The following is a 15,296-nucleotide window of genomic DNA, read 5'->3' on the forward strand; positions in this document are numbered from 1 at the left end:
CTTCGTGTCCTGTTTTATTCGCGCTGTTCAAATCTCAGTTCTAAGTGAAAAGAGCCTAACTGCACTTACATGGTCGCATTTTATGTTATCCTGACACTGCGCTTTTTTGTGAAAGGCGAAAACAAATCCAATCTGCTCAGAGCAGGTTAAACTAGCTTCAGTGTAACTATCACATCGCGTGTTTTATTTTTGTCTCCCTAACCTGCTCTGTTATTAATTTTTTTTTGCACGTCACCTTGCTAATTGTGCGGATTTGCTGAAGCAAAGCAAGCAGCTGCACATTTGTAGTTCATTTGCTGCCCATTACCATATATATATATATATATATATATATATGGCAATGCTGTCACTGCATTAGTGTGGAAAGCTACTCCAAATATCAATGTTCTGTGCCCTACCATCGTACTCATACTCAGTGATGCCTTATTGTTAGCATTTAGTTGCAGATTGCACAGACCATGAGCTTGTGCCCCTTTTGTGAAATGCTGTAGCTCGTTTAGCTGCTTTGCCATTACACTGAAACTGCCATTTGGTTTCCTGCATCATTGCTGTGCTAGACTTATCTTCTGCATGTTCATTTGTGTTTACTTTGTGGGTGAGACATGGTTTAACAGCTGAATTTCAGTGATTTTTACAGAATAAATTGCTTCTGTGGACGTATGTGACTTTTTCAATTCGTGCATGAATGTTTTCTGTGTAGCTTTTTAATTCGTGAAAATTTCAGCTCGCGTCAATTACAGCAACGAGTCCAGCTCATTTTGCGCGACGTTATTCATTGGCACAGTTTTTTCTTTTCTTTTTCTCCTTTTCCAGGCCGTCACCTAACGTGTCATTGAGAGGTGTAGCCAAGGATACAACGAGTGTACAATGTGCCTGCTTAATTTAAACTCGCTTTCGTTGTTGCGGGGACTAGCTACGTTTAATTCCCCTGTCACGCGGCCAGCCGATTGCGATGTACAGTCCGAATCTGCTCGCTCGCGATCGCAGACTCGTCTGCGCCCTCAAGCTCTGTAAGCTTAACAAACTCGATCCTGATTGATGAACGTGTTGAAAAAGTTCATTTGGGTGGGACTCAATTGCGATAGAAACTGCCCGTATTCTCGAGAGCGTGGCAAGATTCAAGCGGCGAGGATAGACGCGCTATAGTTATTTCAGAGACCGCTTTTGTTTCTGTAGCAAAAAAAGAATAAAAAGCAGTACGCATTGTATTTTCTGATCATAAGCAGACAATACAGACTAAATAAACTAAGTGCTTACGGGCAAAAATCTTAACAATGTTTCCAGCCTCGCAGTGGATGCGAGTGTGTAGTCTGCTTGTCCTCAAGAGTGGGCGATCGCAGCGCCGCTGCTACTGGCAACGCCGCCGGAGCCACGCGGAGAGTGCCGCCTCAGGCCCCGGCGGAGGAGGTATCCACAGGAGACTGATCCTCGTTTTCATTCGTTTTGGCGCTGAGCCGTGCTCCCTCAAGGGCTGCAGAAGATAGCGTCAACCTTTTCCTTTCCACAAGAGCCACTTACTACTACTACTCATTGGTCGGTTGAAAGTATCGTCGAAACGCCATTTTCCAGGGAATTCTCCGCTTCAAGGAGCAGGGAACATAAAGCCGCCGCCGTGGGCAATGCCTCCCTAGGGTACGCTGTACCTAGAGCTTCGCATGCTGTCGCCCACGTGCGTCGCTGTCACTCTTGCCTTGCGCACTGAGATGAACAGCTGTGGAAACGCTACGCCTGGGACCGCTTTGTCTACTTCGCGCGTCGTGATGCATTCTTGAAAATTTTGCGACAAGACTTTTTTTAATCGTAGTAATTTAAAAAAGCACATAAGAAATCTTCACGGAGTAGCAGCTTTGCAGAATTTCGTACAGGAGGAGGCAAATATACCCAGTAAGAAACGAACCCTCGCATGTGATTTGTGTCCCAAGATTTTTTCAACGCTTCGTGACTTGCGGCAACACCACGAGAGTGAGCATAACTTCGAAGTGGAAGTGGAGACATTGACGTTTGACACGTATACAGGTAAGAAACCTCGCTCGATTATACTTTCCATAAGGCATGACATGTGGTCCTTTCGCCCGTACACCAACCTGTTTGACACAATGTGCTATTTCTGAAATGACTCGAGCGTGTGCCAGTATTCGGTGTGCACCTAGTTCCGTGTAACTTTTTACAAATACAAAAAACAAAAAAACGTGCGTACAGAATTTTACGTAGACGTCGCCAGACTTGCACAAAAAATAAGATTGCGCGGGACATCGCCGGCGATTTCTTCATTCAGAATTCCAGTGGCATGCTTGTTCCTATGTGTGTAACTGTGCAGAATTGTGTGTGACTGAAATAAATTGGCGTGCCACGATGTACACACAGCTTTTAGGAAAGCTCACACGTGTGACAGCAATGCTTATTACTGTGTATTTTATGGCCACGTGTTTGCTGCCAAACACTGTAAATGTACTAGAAAGGTACTAGCAAGAGGTTTGTAACCACAACATGCTACGCTCTACATTTTATAAAGGAAGTTTTTTATAGATAAAAAAAACACATGAGATCTGTTGTGCATACAACTTTTAGCAATATAACCCATACATGTTATACCACCAAAGTTGCTGCAATTACTGCAACCTGCTCGTTTGATGCTTGGATCAGAGTCCTTGGAACGTAGGTTTCAATTTTTACCCTCTGTAACGAATCAGTGGAATGCAATTACAAGATACATGTGTTGATGTTTCTACTGCCTTTATTTGAGATTTCCTGTCTTGGAAAGATAATGTGGAGAGCGAGACTTGCAGCCATTTTGTTGCTTCTACTGGAAGAAAAGAAAATTCGCCAGGAGTGTTCAGGCGATATCTAAATTGTCACCGTTAACTCCCTACAAAGCTGCGCGAACGTCAGATTAAAGTGCAAAGCAGCAGCAAAATAGGCATACATTGCTTTGCAATGCTTGAGGTTACAGAAAGGGATAACAAAGTCTTTGTAGTATTTCAGAAGAACCACTATGGACACCTGGATGAGATAGCTCATCAGAGGCTCTCTGTGGCTGAGAAAAAAGTAATTGCAGGTAAGACTTCATGCATGCCATTCATTTCCAGTGTCACAAGGTCAGAATATAACTGCTGCATTCTCAATGACAGATCAATATTGTTTTTTAAATGCATTGCATTAACATGCTGCTAGCATTTAGTATTTAGCTACATGTACAAGAACAGACCCTAGTAAGGGAAGCTGTTTCTGAACTGAAATGTGGTTGTGTTCTTTTAGTAAAAAAATTAAAATAAAGCCTATTTACACTCTGATGCTATTTAAAACTGGATGTCTAGTTAACTAGAGAAGCTTATAAATGAGAAACAAATGAAAGGTGGTATCCGGTGTAGACTATTTCATTTATAGTAATGAAACAAAAGAACAGCATATATCACCAGAATAAGTTTGTAATATGTACTATAGCTTGGATAGTGTTTTAAATGGATGCAAACATGGTGAAATTGCCCATAAAATAAATGGACTAAATCGAGAAAATAAATTTGTAGGCTGCCTAAAGGCAAGGTGTCCTTATTTAATGTGTGAATTATTGCTTCATGCCTTTTCTCACCTACTGGTGCCACAGAATCCTTCGAAAGAGTCGCCATACTTATCTGTCTCCCTGTAGACTGCAATTACTGTTGTCAGCCATTCGATTCATTTTCAAAATTCAAATTATTTGCACAACCTTACTTAATGGCTTTAGAAAAACCCTGCAGCAAATAACTTTTCAAAATGTCTTATCTCTGCCAATCACAGAAGCACTACGCTGCGTGCTCTTTCTGGCTCTGTCTATATTGCGTTAAAAAAGACCATGTGCGATGCCATCAACATGGTAGTGGACATACTTTCTTTTTATTACTGTTATAAAATGAACACTTATTTGTTAGTCTGTCAGATATCGAAAAACTGAATATGCATGCACTTCAGGTTGAAAACAGGGATCATTTTGATGTTAGCCAAACTGTTCAACGGACAAAAGATATTTCAGAACACTGTAAAAGATACAATTATATTATTCACAATGTTAAGTCGGAGGTCTGATGACCGAACACCGTAGGTCTTAAAATCGTGTTTTATTTAAAAAAGTTTTCATTGAACAGCTTGGTTAGTATTAGCTGAGACACACAGTATATGGATGTTTAGATTATGACACTAATTTAACAAGCCTTCTGTCTGTTCCCATATGACATGTAATTTGTCTAAATAGCACCGTGGTTAAGGCATGTGTTGATACTATTTGGTTTTTGTAAAGACAGCCCTGTTCAAGCTACATAAAATCTGCCAGCAAAGGCATTTTAACAACAAAGTACATGTTCAGAGCTCGTATTCGAGAGGTCACCAGCCTGAATTACTAAGTTATTAGGCAGAAAAGTAGTCGAGATATTCTGCTGCAGAGCAACAAGCAAATACAGTAGAGGGAGAGAAACAGTTTTTTTTAATAATTGGAAGTCCCTGCTGTTAAGAGTCTAGCTGAGTCCCTGGTATTAATGATGAGTCCATCTGCCTGGACCTATTGATGTGTGTGATGTGGGCATAGCAGTGGGTGCACCTTAAACTATGCCCACCAGCAGTGGGCATAGTGTAAGGTGCAGCTCCTGCCATGCCCTCCCAGGTGTAGTAAAAAGAGAGTGGGATGTCTGCGTAAATTAAAAAAATAGAGATGTGCAGCCTCCTTGGTTGCTGATGAGTTGCTCTTTACAATTTTCAGGTAGACTAGCAGAAGGAGTGCCACCGAAGACCATTTTGCAAAAAATCAAGGCAGGCACAAGTGCAACTAGCAGTTGGATGAAACTTGTCACAAGAGAGGACCTTCGGAACATCCGCGATAAGTATAATATTGACAAAGCAGAGCGGCGACATCCTGATGATTTTACGAGCTTGGAGTTATGGGTTAAAGAAATGGAAGAGAAGGATTTAAACACAGGAAATGAGCTGATGAGCCCAGAAAATGAGCCAAGTAAGGCAGGCAGTGACTCTCCTCTTTTGTATTACAGGAAAGAGGGTGATCCGAGCAGTTCTGAAGGCAACTTTGAGCTTGCCTTGATGACCTTCCCACAGAGAGAACTACTTTGTAAGCTAGGAATAGAGAAATTGTGTATTAACTCTACGCATGGCACAAATAGGTACAAGTTTCAGCTGACAACACTGCTAACCATCTCGGAAGATGGCTGTGGTATTCCATGTGCCTACTTGATTTCTAAGAGAGTTAACACTGAAACGATGGTGAGGTTTTTTGAGGCCATCAAGGGAAAGGTAGGCGTGATAGAGTGTAAAGCATTCATGTCCAATGATGCCCCTGTTTATGGCAACACATGGGAGCAAGTGAATGGTCCCTTGAAGAATCGGTGGTTGTGTATCTGGCATGTGATGCGCAGCTGGAACGCACACCTCAATATGATTAGTATTATCAAGTACAGGAATGTCACAAGAGAAACCTTGCACGCACTAATCAATGCAGATGAAACAGAAATAGATGAGAAAGTAAAAGAATTTCTTAACCTACCTTCCAAGTTGCACACACAGAATAACCTTGCTTCCAAAGATCTAGAGGATCTGGAAAGCTTTACTAAATACTTTGAGAAAACTTATGCTAAGAGAGTACTTCAGTGGGCCTATTGCTATAGAAAGCAGGTAGGCTTAACAACAAACAATCACGTTGAATCAATGCACAAGACTCTGAAGTACTCCTACTTTGGTGGCCAAGTAAATGTGCGGCTGGACAAGCTAATCTATGTACTTTTTACCTTGACAGTTGACAAACTGTTCAACAGGGCTGTTGCACTTATAAAAGGCAAAGTTGACCATCGCAAATCTGCTATCTTTAAAAAGCACAAAGCAGGCACTGATATTCAGACATCCGATATTGACAGAGTGGGAGATGGCGTATGGCAGGTAAAATCTCAGAGCGTAGTTAACTTTCATCACATCGTGAAAAAGACTGGGAGGACTTGCACAGGTTGTGAGCTCCATTGCAAGCACTGCGAGGCTTGCCATAACATGTACACATGTACGTGTCTTGACCATGTAACATATGTGCACATGTGCAAGCACATTCATGCTGTTGCTTTGATGGTGCTGCAGTCAAGCAATTTGCCGAGCCGTGAAACTAGTTGCTCTGGTGTCTCTTTTGATAATGGTAGTCAAAGCTTTTGTGTCATTGATGATCCCAGCTGCTTAATGGCCAGTGCTCAAGGTATCATGCAGAGCACAAAGCAATGTTTGAAAGAAGAAAAAACAGAAAAAAGAATTGAAAAGTTCAAAGTGCAAGCTGAGGCTGCTTTTCAAGAGATATTGAAAAACCTTCCTGAAACAAGTTGCGAGAAAATGGATTCTATAGAACATGACTTAACAAAGTTAGTTAAAAAGCACAAGCTTGCAGACGTGAGAGAGCCTGCAGGAAAGCTTAGATTGGTGCCTGCAAACAAAAACCTTCAGAAACAGCGGAGGTATGCAGCACCCAAAAAGAGCAAATCTAAAATGGCACTAGGTCATCGGCCAACTATGCTGGAGCAAGAAGCAATAAAGCGGGATCTTTTAGGTGGGGAAATGAACAGCAAAACCTTATTTATTCATACTGGGAATGACCATCATTACTGCAGGCCAGCAAAGTAAGCTTAGTAGTAGTGTGGTAGTAGCTTAGTTGTTTTGCAGAAAGCTAGGGAAAATGCTGTTTTTGTTTAGACAGGCAGAGTACGGTTGTCATAAGCAAGGCATGCTTTGCCTGCACTATGGCATAGTTAAGTATTATCAGTGTGGCATGAGAAGCATTTCTAGGCTAGTTGTGTGCAGTGTGGTGTTGCAAATGGATGCACTATATTATGTGCAGCAGTGCAACTGTGAATTGGATGGTGGTCTGTTAGAGCGTGAGAGGTATCTCTGAGCTTGTCACATGTGCTGCTTGTGCAAGTATGTGTGTACAGTGTAAATAGACATTACATGCAGACGTGATGTCCAATTGGATGGTGTGTGCATTAGACGTGATGTCCAATCGGATGGTGTGTGCATTAGAGCGCGAGAGGCACCTCTGAGCTGGTCACACGTGCTGCTTGTAAGTGTGTGTGTGTCTGTGTACAGTGTAAATAGACATTACATGCAGACGTGATGTCCAATCGGATGGTGTGTGCATTAGAGCGCGAGAGGCACCTCTGAGCTGGTCACACGTGCTGCTTGTAAGTGTGTGTGTGTCTGTGTACAGTGTAAATTGACATTACATGCAGACGTGATGTCCAATCGGATTGGTGTTGATGTGTCATTTATTGTGGTGTGGCTGTCAAGTAAGTGACATTCCAGATTTAAAAAGCTGTCAGCCGAATTTTTAAAGGGAAGCTTTCTTTGGCTCTTCCACACAATTTTTGGCTTCTGATTGCAACTGCCTTGCTGATTATACAACATGGGCTACTAGTTATGTCCCATAGAGTGTGTGTCAGATGCTGTCTTAGACAGTTGCCGTCACGGGTAGAGTGCAGACCAGTACCGGATATAATGCAAACCGAGGTGGCTCGGGATGCAAAATGATTTAAGCAAGCGCAGACATGAACTCCCAACACAAATGCACTTTCAACCTGCCCTCCCGCATTAATACGAATCGAGTAGCTTGTTGCTTTAAAGCAAGTGTAGGAGATGACGATTTCCCATTTTCCCAAAGACTTTGCAAAGACAGGTAATAAGCACAACAGGCCTGTAGCTAGCAGCCAAATGGATGAATCCTTTAATTTCTTTCCTTGAGAACAAGAACTACAATGGCTTCCTTCATGCAGAACCTTAAATGCCAGACTGTTTGTCATAAATGAAAAAAACTTTGTGTTTCAGGCTGAAGTGTTTTAATATCTCATAACTGTTATTCAATCAGGTGCGAAGTGCAGACTTATCACAAATTTCAAGCCTTATAAGTACAGCAATGATAATGGCTCATCAAGGGCATACTTAAGTTTTCATTCAGCTATTTCATATAAAAATCTCAATAACGTGCGGCTTTAAACAAATGTTTTTAAATCTGCGCCTGGTGCATTCGCAGACCTTCAGTGTTCACTTGGTTATTGGCCAAGGACAAAGCATAGGTTTGCTTCCGTTTTAGCCTTCCAAGCCTACCAAGTCACCACTTTTTGTATATGAAATCTGATCATTTTACTCGGTGAGATGCACGACAGCCTGCCAAATCTCTGGCACGTGGGCAAAGAAAGCTTCAGCTTATAATTGTGCACAACAGCGGTAGCTACATCAGTTTCTTCAAGATCTGAGTTGAGAGTGTTTGCACAATGGCAACAAGATGCACAGCCTTGCAGTTGGCATGTGTCAAGACTGGGTGCTTCAATCTCACAAACGGCTCAAAATGGCATACTTTCATATGGTAGACACTCAGGGCCTGACCCTACTAATGACAGTGCGAAAATTGCAGTTACACGGATCCATTGTAGTGAATACAAGTCTATACTGCGGCATTCGATTACTGCTCTCAACACAGCACATGGCGATGTCAACGTGGGCATGCATGCTTGCCATAATTGTCTGTAGAAGAATAGCATACAAAACCAAGCCATGGACAGAGGAGAGCATTCAACACATTTGACGCATGACAGAACATATTTGAACACGAATTCAAAGTAAATGTGCATGTCAAACAGCTATGACTTCCAAGAATGATCTAAAATTGACCCAAGGAAATACAGATTCTTTTCCTAATATCCTACAGATGGCAAGCTTACGCATTATTTTTTATTAAATTCTGGGGTTTTACGTGCCAAAATTGAAATTTGATTATGAGGCACACTGTAGTGGCAAACTGCGGGTTAATTTTGACCACCTAGTGTTATTTCACATGCACTCAACGTGGGCGTTTTTGCATTTCACCCCATTGGAATGCGGGCACCGCGACTGGGATTCGATACTGCACCCTCGAGCTTAGTAAAACGTCATAGGTACTTGTGCATTGTGTGCCCAGCCTGTCAATCATCATGGCCACAATAATTAACAAGCTGTTTTTTCCTTTGATACGCCAGGTTCTTGAAATGGTGGATGATATCCGCACATTCTGTAATGAGTAGGAAGAAGACTGTCCTTCTGCTACAAGACAAAACATCCAAGAATGAAGAAAATTTAGTAAGACTGACAATTGCGGCCAAAGTGATTGACAGGTTGGCACACAATGCTTAAGCTCGCCTTCTGTATGATTATTAGGAAACGAACTCGAGTTTCTTCGAGCTGATTTTTGAAGTTATAGCTGTGTGACACGTGCACTTGCTTTGAATTCATGCTATATACGTTGTGTCATGCATCAAATAAACATTTGTTGAATTTTAGCACTTGTGTGTCTTACTGCTTCCATCCGTGTCTTGGTTTCGTGTTGTGCACAGTTGAAATCTACAGTTGTGCACCAAGCTGAAATTGCTCTCGTCAATATTATCATCTGCTGGTGGGAGAAGTTTGTGTGCAACGACACCAGAGATGTGCATCTGTACAACATCCCTCGGGCTCTGGGATGCCGCATGGTGCACAAGATGCTGTTAAAAAATTGCTTTTTCGCTCTGCAGGCTGCCATCTAATGTAATATATTGTACTTCTCTAATATTGAGTGCCAACTATTATTATTAGAAATGCATGGTATTAGAAACTTTTGTGATGACGTCACTGAAGTGTTTATCGTAATTAATGTTTAAGGCAATGCTGTCTTATATTTTTGTAAGGTAAATGCACTTCCTAGCAGAATTTTGTATATTTCAAAAATTTTTAACTGAACTTAGTAAAGCACAGGAGATGCAGGAGCTGCCACTGCGTGGGCTCATCTGGGATCGTTGAGGTGAGTAGTCAAACCTATAGTCTTTTGATTCACAGTTGGATCTTTGAACCATTTCACCATGAAACATGTGGAGTGATACTTCTTGATGACCAAACCTGCACAAGTTCTAGAGTGTTACATGCTAAATATGAAATGGAGTATAGTGGGTATTGTGGTAGCTGATAATAGGCTTATGTCTGCTTGGCAAGACAGCAGCCACTACACGCAAAGTTTAAAAGACAAAAAACATCACTTCAAAAAAAAAACAAGAAAACATCATGCACATACTTTAATTAGAAGTTTTGGATAAGCGGGGCACAATTTGCACACACCCAAAAACGTTTTAAATGCATAGCTTAAACATTTTTGCTACTAAAGCTGGACTTGTTTCAAATTCAATTTTTTGTGATGTGCTATCACTATCAATTGACAGTAGTGCAGATGCCCGTATACTGGTATCAAATGAGCTCGCAGTTCTAAAAATTCCGTTAAAGAATTCTACAAGCTATGAAGGAAATGCTACGGGCATCTTTGATAAGCTTTTCAACTACATAACAAAAATTGGGGTCTTATAAACCATGAGATGATTTCTCAAGGGTCTGTGCACCAGCAGCTAGACTGTGCTTCACCACCGATTCACAGTGGCAATGTGATTATGCACAACGTGAACATGCTACCAGATCTATGCGACTTTTCCGTGTCCTGCATGGGATGTTGCGAGAGTTGGAAAGGTTTATCTAAGAACCCAGTGCAGGAATTGCACAGTTTCGAAACTGCAACATTATTTCATCCCTTTCATTCTCTATGTCATTAAATGATGATAAAAAGTGGCTGTGACGTTAACCATCCCGGCACACAGCAGGAGCTCGCCCTCGTACACTAGACAAATTTCATGAGCTTAAGGAACAAAATGTCCTGTTCTTTAATGTCATCTATGCAGATTTGTGCTGTCAAGCACAGTTTTCCCAGTGTGATTGCACTCTTGTAAGGGCAACATCGCTACGAAACATGTTTAGTTTGCACCAGAATTTATTGAACTACAAGCTACACGGTAAAGAAATACTGAAAAATACTGAATGCTCTATGACCACGGTAACAATAAACATTAAAATGGAAGTATTAAAAATAGCTCCGCAAATCGTCACACAAAGCTAACAGTAATTCATAAAAGCACCCAGATTTATTGCAAAATAGAGCAAATGTATATGTTGATTTAGAGATCCAGTGCACTAGAGTATATGTATGTTTGAGTACATGCACTAAGCCAACACACAAAAACGTCTACTCATTCGCCTCGATAAAATGACTGCACAATCAAATACGCAAACCTCAAACACTGCCGCGCTGCGAAGCTCGAACGCTTCAACTTGTATTGCAGGGCATTTGCATCAGTAGGCATGAATTTTCACGGCACGCTCGCTAAATCGTTGTCAACTCTCCCGGTGTTCGCGTCTTCAAAGACATAAATCGTCGTAAGGAAAGAACAAGACTGGCCAAAACAGGTGGCTCGATTGTTCGCGGGACAGTTCAACTATTACACACGCTTTTGAATACTATTTATTTACCAACCAGTCCTAAAAGAACGGTTACAAATGATCGTATCGCGAGGTTGAAAGCGCAGAACGCAGCATTCAGTTTACTCACATTTACAGCGAGACGACAGTCAGGTACACAATTTTCGCTGCAGCGTGTGCACTTTATGCGTTTAACCGCTTGCAGAAAAGAGTAATTCAGATTCAATCTGCAATTTACCGCGTCGCATGAGCTCGAGCCTACTCGTATCACATTTGAATGAATGTAAACAACCGCCATGTTTTTTTTTCTCCACCAATGTAGGTGGCGCTTCGCAACGCCATCATCATCATCAAGGCAGAAACTGAAACCGTAATAAAAACGCAGCATAATGTCTTCAGGCTTGTTAATAAATAACGACAAATCAGATTATTTGCTCTCCCGCACGCGCTTACAGCATGGATTTGCAGCTAACATGCGTACGCGTGCATTCTGGACACACACACGGACGCTAAATACAAGGATTGACCTAAAGATTATTCTCGAGTATTCCAATATAATTAAAAAAGAAAGTACTTTCAAATCGCTGCGCATTATAGTCAGTGAAACCAAGATGAAACTAAAAAAAAATGGAAGTCTGTAAAATGCGGCCCCTTTCGAATGAATTCAAACTCAAGAGAGAGAGAGAGAGTGAGAAAGAGTATTTACACCTGTATGCTACCCTACAGGGAATGGGACGAAGGAGAAAGGTGCTAGAAAAAATGGGCAAAAGAAAAAGGAGAAAAAAAATGCAAGTCTTGTGATGTTATCAGCAGTAAGTATCCGATGCGATTAAGGTAGATAGTAAATACAAAATAAAATGAAATCACAGTCTTGATTGAGACGATGTGTAAGTCATAGTTTAGACAACAAACCAATTGGACTCAATACATAAAAACTTTAGGGCTTTGCGCTGTTTTGATGGGCAAGGCCAGGGACTCAGCATCGATATCAATGTCAAGGGGCCTTGGTCAAGCTTCTCCATGTTCATTTTATATCAACGTAGCTCGTCTCTGTAAGCTGGGCACTCAAGCAAGATGGCCTCTAGAGATTCCATGGAGTCGCAGTTGTCACATGGATTTGTGGTCTAGCCAATGTGAAAAAGAGGATTGTTCACGTGTGCAACGTTCAGCCAAAGCTGGTGATAGAGGGTCTCCATATGCTGTGGTAGACATTTTGGTAGCCTTGATTGTAGTTCTGGGTCAATTTTGAAAAACTTTCAATTGCCTGAATGTGGCGACCATCTTCTATGCTGTTCATTGAGCACATAGTGCTTCGTCATAATTGAAGCCTCACTTTAAGTGAAAAAACACTTTTATAGATATTATGTGATCATGTCCCTTGCGGGCTGCCTCATCCACTTTTTCATTACCTGTTATACCGCAATGTCCTGGAAGCCACTGAAATGCTATCATATGTCCAGCGTTAGATTCCAAGTGGCGTTAGGTATGCTATGTCCTGGACCAAAATGTAATTGCATGATTGTTGTTGAAGCTGCCGTAGTATGTATCTTAGCACCTGTTTCATCGCGTACAGCTCAGAGCTCAAACAATATTGATGATGTTAATCGCTCTAAACAACATGAAAATGTCTGACCTGTGGAAGGAACAAAAATACCACAGGAAGAGCTACGTTGTGTAGAGGAGCCGTCAGTAAATATGTGCTTCGTAGTGGAGTACTTCACGCTCAAGATGTAAGACACTTCCATTGAATATGGAACAATAACTCGAATGCTTGAATTTCTTTAGAAGTTAGAAGGGCCATAGTGAGGTCTGCGACCCAAAGAGAACAAATCACGCCAATTCGTCTACTCAGTAAAGTACTGTAAAATGTGGGGCTATGTAAGATGGAAAAAGATTGTCACAATGATCACAAAGAAACTGCAGGCGACTATACGAGGTGTGTTCAAAAAGAAACGGAACTTTTGAAATAGCGTGCCCACCGCCAGAGGGAGCGTGCTGCGGCTACTGAGCGCACATAGTGGCAGGTTTAGACAAAAAGCTGCCATTTACCACGTATTGAACTCTGACCGTTAGTAGTTGAGCTACAGCCGCTGTAGCTACTACAGCTGTAGCTGTAGTAAGTGAGCACGTGCGAAAGCTGTTCGTCGGATTAGTGCCAAAGTGACACTGAAAGAGCTTGAAGAACAACATTTGTGTGCGAAATTTTGCTACAAAACTTTGAAAACCTTTCACAGAGAGATTTCAATTGCTTAGCCAAGCAAACGAGGAGGACTGTATGAGTCGCACATAGTGCAATGAGTGGTTTAAGTGCTTTGAACATGGCAGAATGTCGATGGGTGACGATTCCAAGTGTGTACGACCTTCCACATCAACAGATGATGACCATGTCAAGAGAGTTCGTGCTATGATTCGTGGAAACTGTCGTTTAACTGTTCAAGAAGTTTCTGACGAAGTGGGCATCAGCGGACAATTTTACCATCAAATTTTGAGTGACAAACTGGAGATGCATTATGTCAGTGCAAAATTCACGCTGTTTGCTGACTGCCGATCACAAACAGACCCGTGTTGAAATCAGCCAGGAACTGCTTGCCACTGCCAATGACAATGAAAACTTCCTTAACAAAATCATAATAGGTGATAATACGTGGGTTTATGGCTGTGATATTGAAACAAAGGTGTAGTCGTTGCAGTGGGTGGCAAAGGGTCTCCTCGTCCAAACAAGCATGGTCAATGATCAAGGTGATGTTGGTTGTGTTTTTTGACTGCAATGGCATCGTCCACCAGGAAATTGTACCACACAGTCAGATGGTAAACAAAGAAGTCTACCAGGAAATTCTAGCACGTTTGAGGGATCCTGTGTGCAGTAAGGGGCCTGGACTGTGGGAAAACCAGACTTGGATGTTGCATCATGAAAATGCACTGGCTCACGCGTCGCTCCTTGTTCCACAGCTATCTAGCAAAACATTACACTTTTATTGTGCCCCATCCACCGTATTCTCCGGACCAGCCCTAGCAGACGTTTTCCTGTTTCCCAAACTTAAAACCACATTGAAAGGACATCGTTTTCAAACCATAGAGGAGATTCAGGACAATGCGATAACAGACCTGCGCGCCATCCCAGGAAGTGCGTGCCAGGAGGCTTTCCGAAAATGGAAGAAATGATGGGAACAGTGTATTGCCGGTAGAAAGGACTACCGTAAGGGAGATAAGATGTTGTACAATAAGCAATAAAGATGTTATAGGAAAAGTTGGGTTTCTTTTTGAACACACACCATACACTCAGTGACAACCTAATAATTACACAGAAGCTCCACCCGCAAAACCAGATTGCATTTGCCCTCTGCACCTCAGCTCTGAGGCATAGAGCTCAAGAGATGAAGCAGGACTTTGATTTGAGCGAGTTGGTTCACAGTTAGTTGGGGAATGCAGTGCAAGGAAGACAGGGACAAAGAAAACACGAAACACTAGACGAGCACTGTCTAGTGTTCCGTGCACAAAATATGTCTATAAGGATGCGTGTACATGCCAATGAATAAGTTTGAAGTCTGTTCCCTGTGTATCTAATTTCTGCAGTTATTCCTTGTCTCATGCGCTGTGATTCACCTACTATACAATAACTGCTACTTCAGTTCATCTGTTCAGCAAAGTAATTTTTAACTACATCCACTGAGAAAATGCTGCAAGATTGGCTTAATATTGCTAGCATGGTCAAAAATAATTTAGACTGTAATCAATGAATGTGTGAAAAAGAAATTATGGGGTTTAATGTGCCAAAACCACAATCTGATTATGAGTCACGCCTTAGTGGGTTACTCTGGCTTAATTTTGATCACCTGGGATTCTTGAACGTGCACCTAAATCTAAGTACACCGGTGTCTTTTCACTTCGCCTTCATTGAAATGCGGCCGCCGTGGCCAGATGTGTGAAAACTATTGAAAAACAAATTTCTGAAGATATTATTATGAGGCCCCTAAATCATATAAACCAAATAG

The 15,296-nt window shown here is 41.8% G+C and overlaps 1 long non-coding RNA gene across 1 annotated transcript; it reads left to right on the forward strand.

Moving 5' to 3' along the window:
* The first annotated feature begins 2,422 nt into the window (after nucleotides 1-2,422).
* Nucleotides 2,423-7,248, forward strand: LOC125942556 (uncharacterized). Its single transcript, XR_007465204.1, has 3 exons — nucleotides 2,423-3,055; nucleotides 4,727-6,995; nucleotides 7,029-7,248. It is a non-coding gene; the product is annotated as an uncharacterized LOC125942556 (long non-coding RNA).
* The last annotated feature ends 8,048 nt before the right edge of the window (nucleotides 7,249-15,296 follow it).

Source organism: Dermacentor silvarum, chromosome 1, assembly GCF_013339745.2.
Source record: "Dermacentor silvarum isolate Dsil-2018 chromosome 1, BIME_Dsil_1.4, whole genome shotgun sequence".
Taxonomy (NCBI): Eukaryota; Metazoa; Arthropoda; class Arachnida; order Ixodida; family Ixodidae; genus Dermacentor; species Dermacentor silvarum.